This window comes from Tachyglossus aculeatus, chromosome 1 (genome assembly GCF_015852505.1).
Source record: "Tachyglossus aculeatus isolate mTacAcu1 chromosome 1, mTacAcu1.pri, whole genome shotgun sequence".
Taxonomy (NCBI): Eukaryota; Metazoa; Chordata; class Mammalia; order Monotremata; family Tachyglossidae; genus Tachyglossus; species Tachyglossus aculeatus.
Genome location: NC_052066.1, coordinates 61,135,165 through 61,149,440, shown reverse-complemented (window position 1 = coordinate 61,149,440; position 14,276 = coordinate 61,135,165). Strand labels below are relative to the sequence as shown.

The following is a 14,276-nucleotide window of genomic DNA, read 5'->3' as shown; positions in this document are numbered from 1 at the left end:
TCTAAAGCAACTAATTTCAAAAATGGTCATTCAAAAGTGTCACAGAATCTTTATGGTTGAATGCCCAACACCATCCTAAACTGGGGAAAATACAAAATCCTTTGGAAAAATCCTTTTAATGAACTGACATCCTTTTCAGTCTTTTCTTGCCCCAATTTTATATGTGTTGATCTTACAACCAGGCCCATGCTTGCACTGACATGAAGTTTTCTTTCATCTCCAGCCAGTTGGCCTCAACATGACTTCCTGTGTGGTGAAGAAAGCAGTGGAGCAGAAACCAAAAAGTCACACTCGTGTGATGCCACAAGCACAAATGAATTTCCTAGAATGCCATCCCAGTAGATGAGGTAGCATACATGGATGCCACAAAATAAATCAGCGGTATTAACTAATTACTCAATGTGATAAATACTTCGTGAAGTATAAATGCAAAAAGACACGTTAGCTGTTCTTGAGGAGCTTTCAATTTAATGGGGGAGACATGAGGAAACATTATTTTCAGATTGCAAAAGCAGGAGGCAGAACAACTGAACAAAACAGCTGAATGAATAACTGAATATAAATCAATAAAAGCTCCCTGTATATATATAGGCTGTTGGCTCCTTGTACAGCTAACCTCTGAGGCCCAACTGCACATGCTACCAAGATTCAACCAATCAATCAATCAATGGCATTTACTGAGCACTTGCTGTGTGCCTCACTCTTGGGAGACTCCCATGGGCCCAGGAAGTTCTCAAACAGTAGCAGCAGGAAGGCTTCTCAACTTCAGAATATCGAGAATGTCACTGTGATGACCGCAGCTATGACTGTTTGTGTGATTGTTGGTTTTGAGCAGTGGGGAACCTGAAAGTCCGCTTCTCCTTTCATATTTACCCTCACCCTTGTCTTTTCCATAGCGGGGATAGAGCAGAGCCCCGGGAGTCAGAAGGATCTAGGTTCTAATCCGGACTCTGCCACGTGTCTTCTGCGTGATCTTGGGCAAGTCACTTGACCTCTCTGGGCCTCAGTTACCTCAACAGTAAAATGGGGATTAAGGCTGTGAGCCCCATGTGGGACAGGGAACGGGTCCAATCTGATTAACTTGTAACTTCCCCCTTCTAGACTGTGAGCCTGTTGTTGGGTAGGGACCATCACTATATGTTGCTGACTTGTACTTCTCAAGCGCTTAGTACAGTGCTCTACACACAGTAAGCTCTCAACAAATACGACTGAATGAATGAATGAATCTACTCCAGAGCTTAGAACAGTGCTTGGTAAATAGTAAGCGCTTAACAATTAGCACAATTATTATTAATTATTGTGTCTGTCACTGATCCCCTTCCCCTTATGTTCTTAGACTGGGAGTCCCTTTGGAGGGGCCCAGGTCTGTCTCTCAGCAGACAAGTGATGGAGTTGGGATTAGAACCCAGGTCCTCTGACTCCCAGGCTCTATCCACTAGGCAAAACTGCTTCTCTGGGTTGATTCTGGTGTCTTTAAGTGTAGCAACAGGGCAAGCAGAATGAACTACTATTTCTGAGGTACATCCAAGAACTCCCCTGGTGGCTGAACCCTTTGAATTGCCAAGGTTCTCTTTAGTAAGAAAGTATGCCAGTTTCAATTGAGGACTGTGGTTTCACCTTTATTCAAGGAATCTTTCCATCCATCCCTCCAATCGATATCCCAAACACATCTGACACTTCCAGTTACATCTGATGTCTACACATTTTCCTACTTCTTTACATGTTAGCAGAATAAAGATTCCATCGATGTTATGAGTAAGAGAAAATAGAGAAGGGTGCCAACTTCAGCAGGCTCACCCAAGCTAATGTGCACTTGTGAGTGATGACTCTTCTTCTGGGATGGTCCGAAGAAGAATTATCTGATTTTCCCGCCTGAAAATTCTCCCACGATTTATTCCTCTGACGAACATTTTGGTCATGCTTTCTACCCGGTGTTTACAAAACCATGATTGTGAGGCATCCTGTGTAACAATTCTTCCACACCAGATCAAGAGTCCACCCACTGTGCTGACTTTCTTTGGGACTGACTTTCTTTTATCTTCTTTCTCCACTTTTGCATCTTATCTGCACGTCCGTTGTTGGGTAGGGGCCGTCTCTGTATGCTGCCGACTTGTACTTTCAAGCGCTTAGTACAGTGCTCTGCACACATTAAGTGCTCAACAAATATGACTGAATCAATCTAATTTTAATGGCAGATCCACTGACTAGAGCTCTCAAAAACCAAGCATCCTTGGAGTCATCTTTCTCCCTCCTGAACTCACTGCATTTGAGATAATCTGGGGATCAGAATTTAAGGATGAGAAATTCCAGTGGGTGCCCATCCACCTCCTTATCAAACTAAAACTCCTCTCCACTGGCTTTAAAACATTCCATCACCTTGCCCCTTCAGACCTCACCTCACTCCTCTTCTACAACCCAGCCCACACACTTTGCTCCTCTAGGAGTAACCTTCTCACTGTGCCTCCACCTCACCTCTCTCACCGCCAACCCCTAGCCCATATCCTGCTTCTGACCTGAATGCCCTCCCTCCTCTAACCCAAAACATAACCACTCTCCCCTGCTTCAAAAGCTTATTAAAGGCACATCTCCTCCAAGAGGCCTTCCCAGACTAAGTCCCATGTTTCCTCGTTTCTCACTCCATTCTGTGTTGCCTTAACTTACTCCATTTGCTCTTCCCCCCACCCCCCAGCGCGAAAGCACTCATTTACCTATCTGTAATTTTATTTACTTGTATTGATGTCTGTCTCCCCCACTCTCCAGTCTGTGAGCTGATTGTGGGCAAGGAATGTCCCTGTTTATTGTTGTATTTTACTTCCCCAAGCGTTTAGTACAGGGTCTGCACACAGTAAGTGCTCAATAAATACGATTGAATGAATGAATGAATAAACAGGACTTTACAATAAGAAAGTTATCTGCTGCACAGAAAGAACCTTCTCAATTCTACGTCTCCCTAAAAACATTATATTTGATAGCCTTAAGTGGCAGGTCAAAATTCTAGGCACAGCACAAGACTTGTTAACCAAATCAGCTTTGAGCTAGGTACTGTAAAAATAGAAAGTAGATATTTTACGGCTTTTTTCCCCTAAAAATGTATAACACTGTCGTGCATGTCCCTTTCTCTACCACAAGGCCAGTGAGACAATGGTCTCAAGCCTGGTGGTTGCGAGGTCTGCAATGGTCGGAAAGCAGGTCTCCAGACACTGGTCAGCACACAAGTTACAAAGGGCAGGGAAGGAGCTAATTCATAAGTGAGTCTCTGCCCCCGGAATCCTTTTCTGTCACTAAATCTGTCACTAAATCCTGTTGGTTTACAGCTTCGCTATAGCCGCCCACTGATACTGCTGTCATGTTAATCCAAGTATTTATCCTATCCTGCCTTGATTATTGTATCAGCCTCCTTGCTGACTTCCCTACCTCCTGTGTCTCCCCACTCCAGTCCATACTTCACTCTGCTGCCTGGATCATTTTTCTACAAAAACGTTCAGTCCATGTTTCCCCACTCCTCATTGCCCATCCACCTTCGCATCAAACAGAAACTCCTTACCATAGGCTTTAAAGAACTCAATCACCTTTCCCCATTGCTCACCTTGCTCCTCTCCTACTACAACCCAGCCCGCACACTTCACTCCTTCGGTGCCAACCTACTCTCTGTACCTTGATCTCATCTATCTCGCTGCCGTTCTTTCGCCCAAGTACTTCCTCAGGCCTGGAATGGCAATCCCTCTTCATATCTGACTGACAATCGCTCTCCTCACCTCCAAAGCCTTTATGATGGTTTATTTCCTCTAAGAGTCCTTCCCTGACTAAACCCTCATTTCCTCTTCTCCCACTCCTTTCTGCCTCACCCTGATTTGCTCCCTTTAATAATAATAATAATGGCATTTATTAAGCGCTTACTATTTGCAAAGCACTGTTCTAAGCGCTGGGGAGGTTACAAGTTGATCAGGTTGTCCCTTGGGGGGCTCACAGTCTTAATCCCCATTTTACAGATGAGGTAACTGAGGCACAGAGAAGTGATGTGACTTGACCAAAGTCACATAGCTGACAATTGGCAGAGCTGGGATTTGAACCCATGACCTCTGACTCCAAAACCCATGCTCTTTCCACTGATCCACGCTGCTTCTAACCACTATCCCTCAGCCCCATAGAAATTATGTCCATGTTTATAATTTACTTATTTATATTAATGTCTGAGTCCCCCTCTAGACTGTAGACTTGTTGTGGGCAGGGAACACGTCTACCCACTCTGCTACACTGTACTCTCCCAAGTGCTTAGTACAGTGCTCTGCATACAGTAATCTTTCAATAAGTACAATCGACTGATTTTTTTTTCTGGGTTACCGCTGCACAGCAGCAGATCTTCAGAAGGGACTGTAAGCTATCCGAGAATACGAGAAGCGGCGTGGCTCAGTGGAAAGAGCCTGGGCTTCGGAGTCAGAGGTCATGGGTTTGAATCCCAGCTCCACCACATGTCTGCTGTGTGACCTTGGGCAAGTCACTTAACTTTTCTGAGCCTCATTTACCTCATCTGTATAATGGGGATGAAGACTGTGAGCCCCACGTGGGACAACCTGATCACCTTGTATCCCCCCAGCGCTTAGAACAGTGCTTTGCACATAGTAAGCACTTAACAAATGCCATCATTATTATTATTATTGTTATTATTATTATTATTGTTATTATTTTTATCCGGAGTCCTGCTAGAAGAGGGCAGGCAGAGCGGCTGCCGCCTGGACCTTTCTGACCCAGGTGGCCGTAGAATCGTATCCTGGAGGACCCCACCCTTCCCAGAATGTCACTTCCATTCGGAGGACTGAGAAGGGAGAAGAAATCAATCATTCATTCATTCAATCATATTTATTGAGCGCTTACTGTGTGCAGAGCACTGTACTACTGCTAATTATAATAATAATAATAATGATGATGGCATTTGATAGCTTACTATGTGCAAAGCACTGTTCTAAGCGCTGGGGAGGTTACAAGGTGATCAGGCTCTCCCACGGGGGGCTTCACAGTTTTAATCCTCATTTTACAGATGAGGTAACTGAGGCACAAAGAAGTTAAGTGACTTGCCCAAAGTCACACAGCTGACAGTTGGCGGAGCCGGGATTTGAACCCGTGACATCTGACTCCAAAGCCCGGGCTCTTTCCACTGAGCCACGCTGCGCGCTTGGAAAGTAGAATTAGGCAACAAATAGAGACAATCCCTACCCAACAACGGGCTCACAGTCGAGAAATCAGAGAACTCAACCTCACGTGGAAGGGGAATTGAGGGGAAAGAAACCAGAAGTGGGGGCTTATGCGGAGGGTACAAGGGCCTTGGAATCAGACCACCTGGTTCTCACCCTGGATTCGCCACTTGTCTGTCGTGTCACCGTGGAAAAGTGACTTCACTTCTCTGTGTCCCAGTTACTTCATCATCAATCGTATTTATTGAGCGCTTACTATGTGCAGAGCACTGTACTAAGCGCTTAGAGCACTGTACTAAGCGCTTACACCTGTGCAATGGGGATTAAAACTGTGAGCCCCATGCAGGACAGGGATTGTGTCCAATCCAATTTGTTTGTATCCACTCCAGCACTTAGTAGAATGCTTGGCACATAGTAAGCATTTAATACCACAATTATTATCATTATTATTATTGGAGGCAGTGGCAATACCAGTGTGTCTCCTGTCAGAAAATGTCAGTTGGGGACAGAACTGTGCTCTAAAGGAAAGAGCACAGAACAGAGTAAGGAGCCCTAGGTTCTAAACACGCTCTGCCACTTGCTTGCTGTGCGACCTTCGGAAATTCACTTTAATCCCTCTTTTGCAGATGAGAAAACTGAGGAATAAAGAATTGAACTCCTGTTCTCCCTCCCCATTAGATCGTGAAATATTTAGGGGACTGTGTCCAACCTGATTATCTTCTATCCACTCCAACACTTGGCAATTTGCAAGCACTTGCCAAATATCACAATTAGTAGAAGGTGAAGTAGGGAGAGAAAACTGAAGGCTGAAGCTCAGAAGGAATGAGGAGATGTCCCATCCCTTCTGGGCCCAGGGTTTTGGGTGTCTGGACAAGTCTCAGCACAAACCAAGCCAAAGGATACAATTCCAATTCTGCACAGGTGTTCTCAGGAATTCAACAATTCTTACTGGCTCCCATTTTCATAAATGATAAATCTGGAAATATTAATTAATGATGGCGTTTGTGGCTTTCAAATAGCGTGGGGCTGGGGAAGCAGGGAGAGGTAGTGTGAATCAGTAAAAGGGATGGTCTCAACTCAGGATTCTGATAATCACCTGCAGGAATCCTGATAAAAGTGAGATTACACAACAAACAGTGAATTTATGCCAAACCAGCTGCAGACTTCATAGGGTGAGGCTTGCAAACAAGTGCCAGTGGGACTAATTTCAGCTGAGAGAAAAGCTTCCCATTAAAAATATTCATTCAATAAATCGTATTTATTGAGTGCTTACTGCGTGCAAAGCACTGTACTAAGCGCTTGGGAAGTACAAGTTGGCAACATATAGAGACGGTCCCTACCCAACAGCGGGCACACATATCTGACACAGGGCACACTGGTGAGAGTATGTCTGATTCATTTAGCTGTAAGGGGTTGTCCTTTGGAATAAGTGGAATAGTGTGGCCTTAGGGACTGTCTCGATATGTTGCCAACTTGTACTTCCCAAGCGCTTAGTACAGTGCTCTGCACACAGTAAGCGCTCAATAAATATGATTGATGATGATGATGATAGTGGAAAGATTGTGGGCCTGGGAGTATGAGGATCTGGGTGCTAATCCTGGCTCCGCCACCTGCCCGCTGAGTGACCTTGGGCAAATCACTTAACGTCCTTGTGCTTCGGTTTCCCCATCTGTAAAATGGGATTCTATACCTGTTCTCCCTCCTATGTACACGGTAAACCCCATGTGGGACATGGATGGCAACCAACCTTAGTAGCTTGTATCTACCTCAGAGCTTGGAACAGTGCCTGATACATAGTAAGTGTTTAACACATACATTATTATTATTATTATTATTGAGTTCCATGAAAAATTGATTCTACAATCGTCCGTGAAATTCTATATTAAATATCTGCTGGACAATCAATTACTCAATGCATGGCATTTATCACTAAGCACTTGAAAAAGGACAATATCATGGCATTGGTAAGCACAATTCCTGCCTACTGGTAATTTACAGTCTACAGGGAGCACACAGGAAGCCTCAAGAAATGCCTGTTGGGGAAAACCATCAATCCTTAAAATAAAAATGCTGGTAAGGCAACATGGCCTAGTGTTAGAACAGTGCTTAGAACAGTGCTTTACACATAGTAAGTGCTTAACAAGTACTATCATTATTATTATTATTATTATTAGTGGAAAGTGCACAGGTCTAGGAGTCATAGAACATGTGTTCTAAAACCAACTCCACCATTTGTGGTGTGACCCTGGGTAAGTCACTTAGCTTCTCAGCACCTCAGTTGCCTCACCTATAAATTGAGGATTAAATCCTCATCCCTCAGACAAACTGTGAGGTCAGTGTGGGAAAGAGACTGTGTCCACCCAGTTTTTTTTTATGGAATTTTGTTAATAATAATAATGATGGCATTTATTAAGGCGCTTACTATGTGCAAAGCACTGTTCTAAGCGCTGGGGGGGATACAAGGTGATCAGGTTGTCCCACGGGGGGCTCACAATCTTAATCCCCATTTTACAGATGAGGTAACTGAGGCACAGAGAAGTTAAGTGACTTGCCCAAAGTCACACAGCTGATAAGTGGCAGAGCCGGGATTCGAACCCATGACCTCTGACTCCCAAGGCCGTGCTCTTTCCACTGAGTCACGCTGCTTCTCCTTAAGCTCTTTGTATGTGCCTAGACACCATAGAGAGTACTGGGCTAGATTCACTCTAATCAGGGTTAGGCACAGTCCATGTCCCTCATAATAATAATAATAATAATAATAATGGCATTTATTAAATGCTTACTATGTGCAAAGCACTGTTCTAAGCGCTGGGGAGGTTACAAGGTGATCAGGTTGTCCCATGTGGGGCTCACAGTCTTCATCCCCATTTTACAGATGAGGGACCTGAGGCCCAGGGAAGCTAAGTGACTTGCCCAAAGTCACACAACTGACAAGTGGCAGAGCTGGGATTTGAACACACAACCTCTGACTCCAAAGCCCGGGCTCTTTCCACTGAGCCAGTAAGCGCTCAATAAATATGATGGAATAAATGAATGAATGAACTGGACTCTCCCAAGCGCTTAGTCCAGTGCTGTGCACATAGGGAGCACTCAATAAATACGAGTGAATGAATGAAGGAATCAGGTTGTCCCACGTCGGGCTCACAGTCTCCATCCCCATTTTACAGATGAGGTCACTGAGGCCCAGGGAAGTGAAGTGACTTGCTCAAAGTCACACGGCAGACAAGTAGCGGGGCCAGGATTAGAACCCACGACCTCTGACTCCAAAGCCCGGGCTCTTTCCAGTGAGCCAGTGAGCGCTCAATAAACAGGATGGGATAAATGAATGAATTAACTTGACTCTCCCCAGACCTTAGTTCAGTGCTGTGCACACAGGGAGTGCTCAATAAATACGATTGAATGAATCAGGTTGTCCCACGGGGGGCTCACAGTCTTCATCCCCATTTTCCAGATGAGGTCACTGAGGCCCAGAGAAGTGAAGTGACTTGCCTCATGGGGCTCACAGTCTCAGTCCCCATTTTACAGATGAGGTAACTGATGCACAGAGTAGTTAAGTGACTTGCCTAAGGTCACAGAGTAGGCAGGTGAAGGAGTGCGGATTAGAACCCAGGTCCTTCTGACTCCCAGGACTGTACTCTATCCACCAGGCCACCTGGTTTCTCTCCCAGTGCTAAATAAAGTGCCTAGCACATAGTAAGTACTTGACAAGTGCTTGCCAAACTAGCTCTCTTCCTCCCTTCAAAGCCCTACTGAGAGCTCACCTCCTCCAGGAGGCCTTCCCAGACCGAACTCTCCTCCTCCTCCCCATCCTACACCCTCCCCTCCCCATAGCACTTGTATATTTGTACATATTTATTACTCTATTTTATTTGCACATAGTTACTATCTGTATTTTATTAATGATGTGTATATAGCTATAACTCTATTTATTCTGATGGCATTGACACCTGTCTACTTGTTTTGTTGTCTGTCTCTCCCTTCTAGACTGTGAGCCCGTTGTTGGGTAGGGACCGTCTGTATATGTTGCCGATTTGTACTTCCCAAGCGCTTGGTACAGTGCTCTGCACACAGTAAGCGCTCAATAAACGCGATTGAATGAATGAAAGTAATATAATAATAATAAAGTTGTTATAAAAACCACAGATTTGGGAGTGCAAGACCAAAGTCGATCAATCAATTGCAATTCTCGAGCACTTACTGTGTGCATAGAACTGAACTAAGGGCTTGGGGGAGTACAGTATAAGAGTTGCTCAACATGTTTCCTGCTCATGAGCTCCCAATGAGCTTACAGCCTAGAGGGGAGACAGATATTAATATAACAAAAAGCAAGCAACCATTTCCTTTCTGATCCCTGAAGTAAAGGTTTGTAGAGGGCCAGTTTTTCATGCTTAGCAATTCACTCCCAGAATCAAATACTGTAAAATGCCTAGAAATTCATCTTTAGCCTTTGTAACACAACTATAACTTAGTGGTTCTCTATATGTTGCCAACTTGTACTTCCCAAGCGCTTAGTACAGTGCTCTGCACACAGTAAGCGCTCAATAAGTACGACTGATTGATTGATTGATTGGTTCAAGGCCTGGAGACACTAGTTGATTTGCAAGAAAAGCAAACACAGCAACTCTTTCTTTCATCTGGGAAACTGTCGTGTTTATATACAGATCTCTATACTATGCCCCTTCTCCTACCTGTACTATATTTTAATTTCTGTCTCCTTGAGGGCATGGATCATATACCATCTCTACTGAATTGGACTCTACTTATCAAACACTTAATACAGTGCTCTACACACAGTGAGCACTTAATCAATACTTCCAATTGACTGAATTGACCTCAGGATGATACTTATTAAACTCTTGATCTGTGTAGACAGTTTGGGATTACAATTCATTTGTAATCTATAAGCACAGAGTTTTCAATGAACACATTTTATACATAAAACACTACATCAAAATTTTTACAGGTAATGACTTCCATTTAGTTTGAGTCTCAGCTTTTCCACTGGCCTAACTGTGTGACCATGCACAGGTCACTTAACCTCTCTGGGTCTCAGTTTTCTCATCTGCAAAATGGGGAGAAAATAGACTATGAGGTTATGTGGGACAAGTTCTGGGTCCAATCTCATAACTTTGTATGTACTCCAACATCTAGCACACACTAAGCTCTGTTCAAAAACCATCAGAATAGTTGTTATTTGACTTGCCTATAAGCACTTTAGCTTTTTAATCTGCGAGGTAAAAAGGCCTAAGTAGATTTACTGATGAATAATAGTATGGAAAACTAACATAAACAGTATATGCAAGATATAGACACCATGTTGAAGAATCTGACATGCGTTAAATTCGTATTTTCTATCATTTTTCTCTCATCTGTGTTAATTCTAAAGTTAAGCACTATTATATAAATACAATAGGTCACTGAGGGGGGTTTAGTGTGTCATCAACCAATGAAAATCTACATTCCTCAGCCTCTATTTCCAAGAACAAAATTCTATTACTTTACAATTCTGGTTGTAAAACTCACCTGGCTATTCAACCCTCACTTCTTTACAACTTTCATCTTCCTTTAGGGAAAATAGGAGAGAAAAATATTCAGAATGAATCTGTTAGACATTGATTGTCTGAGGCATGGCTGGAAGTGCCATGAAGTGGGTAGGGAGATAATAACTTTGCATTCAATCTCTATTTTATGGCCATGGTGACTCCATTTATTTTCCAAGGGCTAACACATATTTAATGCAGTCAATCTTGCCCCTTTTAAAGAAGAGAAAGTTAACATCTTGCATATACAAAAAACACACATGTTACATTAATATATAACATACATTTTTGGATTCAAGGAAAATGTCAGTAATGATAATAATAATTGTGGGCTAATAGTAATGCTAATGATAACTGTGTTAATAAATTATTATAATATATATAATATTAATATATGATTATTATAGAGCCCAGCACTGCTCTAAGCACTGGGGTGGATAATCAGGTTGGGCAAAATCCCCATCCCACCTAGAGCTCACAGCTTAAGTAGGAGGGAGAACAGATATCAAATCCCCATTTTATAGATGAGGAAACCGAGGCCCAGAGAAGTAAGTGGCTTGCCCAAGGTCACGAAGCAGACAAATGGTGGAGCCAGCATTAGAATGCAGGGTCATCATCATCAATCATATTTATTGAGCGCTCACTGTGTGCAGAGCACTGTACTAAGCGCTTGGGAAGTACAAATCGGCAACATACAGAGACAGTCCCTACCCAACAGTGAGCTCACAGTCTAAAAGGGGGAGACAGACAACAAAACCAAACATACAAACAAAATAAAATAAATAGAATAGATATGTACAAGTAAAATAAATAAATAGAGTAATAAATATGTACAAACATATATACATATATACAGTCCTCAGACTCCCAGCCCTGGGCTCTTTCCACTGGACCACGCTGCTTGACAAATTCCCGTACGATGATGGCGATGACAGGGTCAGTACGGAGGGGCCCACTTCCCAGCCACACTGGGCAGCCCGAGCAGGGCAGGCCTGCTTGGCGTTTCAAGGGCCTGCCACTATTTCTGCTTCTGCCTCCTTATCTCACAATCCTTCCCAAGTTTCTATTTTCACAGCACAGGCATTCAGCTACATTTCCTGGTGAGCCAACTTGAGGCAGGCACTTTGGCAGGGGATGCCTTTCCTATTCCCTTTCCCCAATTCAGGGCACATAATGTCGACTTAAGAGTAGGGCCGCCTCCTTAGTGATCTAGTAACCAATGTCCTGAACTGCCAACTGGCATGGGACCGCTCTGAGTGCAAGATATGAGGTATCGCACCATCAGAAGACCTTGTTATTCATGGGAGGGGATGTCTGCACAAGCAGCGTGGCTCAGTGGAAAGAGCCCGGGCTTGGGAGTCAGAGGTTGTGGGTTCTAATCCCGGCTCTCCCACTTACCAGCTGTGTGACTTTGGGCAAGTCACTCCACTTCTCTGGGCCTCAGTTACCTCATCTGGAAAATGGGGATGAAGCCTGGGAGCCCCACGTGGGACAACCTGATCACCCTGTATCCCCCCAGAGCTTAGAACGGTGCTTTGCACAGAGTAAGTGCTTAACAAATAACACCATTATTATATATGACAGATAATTACTTTCCCTCTCTTCAAAATCTTATTGAAGGCCCATCTCCTCCAAGAGGCCTTCCCTAACTAAGCCCTCCTTTCCTCTTCTCTCACTCCCTTCTGCGTCGCCCTGACGTGCTCCCTTTATTCATCCCCCCGACCAGCCCCAGATAACTTATGATCATATCTGAAGCATGGATTAATATTAATGTCTGTCTCCCCCTCTAATCAATCAATCAATCAATCATATTTATTGAGCACTTACTGTGTGCAGAGCACTGTACTAAGCGCTTGGGAAGTACAAGTTGCCAACATATAGAGACAGTCCCTACCCAACAGTGGGCTTACAGTCTAAAAGGGGGAGACAGAGAACAAAACCAAACATACTAACAAAATAAAATAGAATAGATATGTACAAGTAAAATAAATAGAGTAATAAATATGTACAAACATATATACATATATACAGGTTCTGTGGGGAAGGGAAGGAGGTAAGATGGGGGGATGGAGAGCGGGTCGAGGGGGAGAGGAAGGAAGGGGCTCAGTCTGGAAGTTAGGCAAGTCACCTAACTTCTCTGGGCCTCAGTTACCTCATTTGTAAAATGGGGATTAAGACTGTGAGCGCCCCGTGGGACACCCTGAACAACTTGTAACCACCCCAGCGCTTACAACAGTGCTTTGAGCATAGTAAACGCTTATTAAATGCCACCATTATTGTCATTAATAATTATTATAATTAATTAATAATTAATAATAATAATGATTAGAGGGGAAAAATCAATCGATTTTATTTTGGTTTCTCCTAAGCGCTTATTACGTTGCAGCCACTCTACTATCCAAGGGGGAAAAAACAAGCTCTAGACTGTAAGCTTGTTCTGGGCAGGGAGTGTGTCTGTTTATTGTTATATTGTACTCTCCCAAATGCCTAGTACACTGCTCTGCACACAGTAAGTACTTAAAAAAAATACAACTCCACACTGTCTCCCCCAGCCCCCTGAAGCCAAGACCGCACCTCATGAGATCATTGGTAAGGGAACAGTCACGGAACAGATCTCTCTTTCCCCACTCAGCAGTTAACTGTAATGCTTTCATCTGTGATGCTTTTCTTGTTTAGTCTTTTTTTTTAAAAATGATATTTGTTAAGCACTTACTATGTGTCAAACACTGTTCTAAGCACTGGGGGTAAATACAAGTTAATTTTGTCCAGGGAGACCCTCAAATTCACCCCACCCTACTGGGAGTCTTCATACTTGCAAAAAGTTGTGGAGTCAGTTGGAATCAAGGTGAGGTTTTCAGACTAGAGTTTCAGACTAGAGTTTAAAGTCACTTCACTGTTCAGATCCTCTCCCACTCGTCTCCCTCTCCATTGCCCCACCCCATCTTACCTCCTTCCCTTCCCCACAGCACCAATATATATGTACATATGCTTGTACATATTTATTACTCTATTTATTTATTTATCTTACTTGTACATATCTATTCTATTTATTTTATTTTGTTAGTATGTTTGGTTTTGTTCTCTGTCTCCCCCTTCTAGACTGTGAGCCCACTGTTGGGTAGGGACTGTCTCTATATGTTGCCAACTTGAACTTCCCAAGCGCTTAATACAGTGCTCTGCACACAGTCAGCGCTCAATAAAGACGACTGATTGATTGATTGATACTGTAGTATATCACTGACAAAAAACACCCAATAATGCCAGAAAATTGGTGCCTCATTCCCTATTAGCCTCCCTTCCTCCCATTCTGAAACTCAGGACACGGAGCTGTAAGTCTGGGAATAGAGTAGGCTTGTGGAGAACCTGTTTACTCTCCCCTCCTTCGAAGCCTTACTGAAGACACATCTCCTCCAAGAGGCCTTCCCAGACTGAGCCCAACTTTTCCTCATCTCCCACTCCCTTCTGCAGTGACCTGATTTGGTCCCTTTGCTCCTCCACCCCTCCCAGGCCCAAAGAACTTATGTATATGTCTGTCATCTTATTTATT

At 43.6% G+C, this 14,276-nt stretch overlaps 1 protein-coding gene across 4 annotated transcripts in view; it reads right to left on the bottom strand.

The window, feature by feature from the left end:
* The window catches only part of PLD1 (phospholipase D1), a 279,106-nt gene that overhangs the window by 190,963 nt on the left and 73,867 nt on the right, over positions 1-14,276 (bottom strand). The window contains exon 1 of one of the 4 annotated variants that reach the window (XM_038748922.1): positions 10,713-10,752. The exons of the other annotated variants lie outside the window; for them this stretch is intronic. The gene's annotated coding sequence lies outside the window, so the exon portion shown is untranslated. Of the gene's footprint in view, positions 1-10,712; positions 10,753-14,276 lie in introns of those variants that run through there. 4 annotated transcript variants of the gene reach the window in all.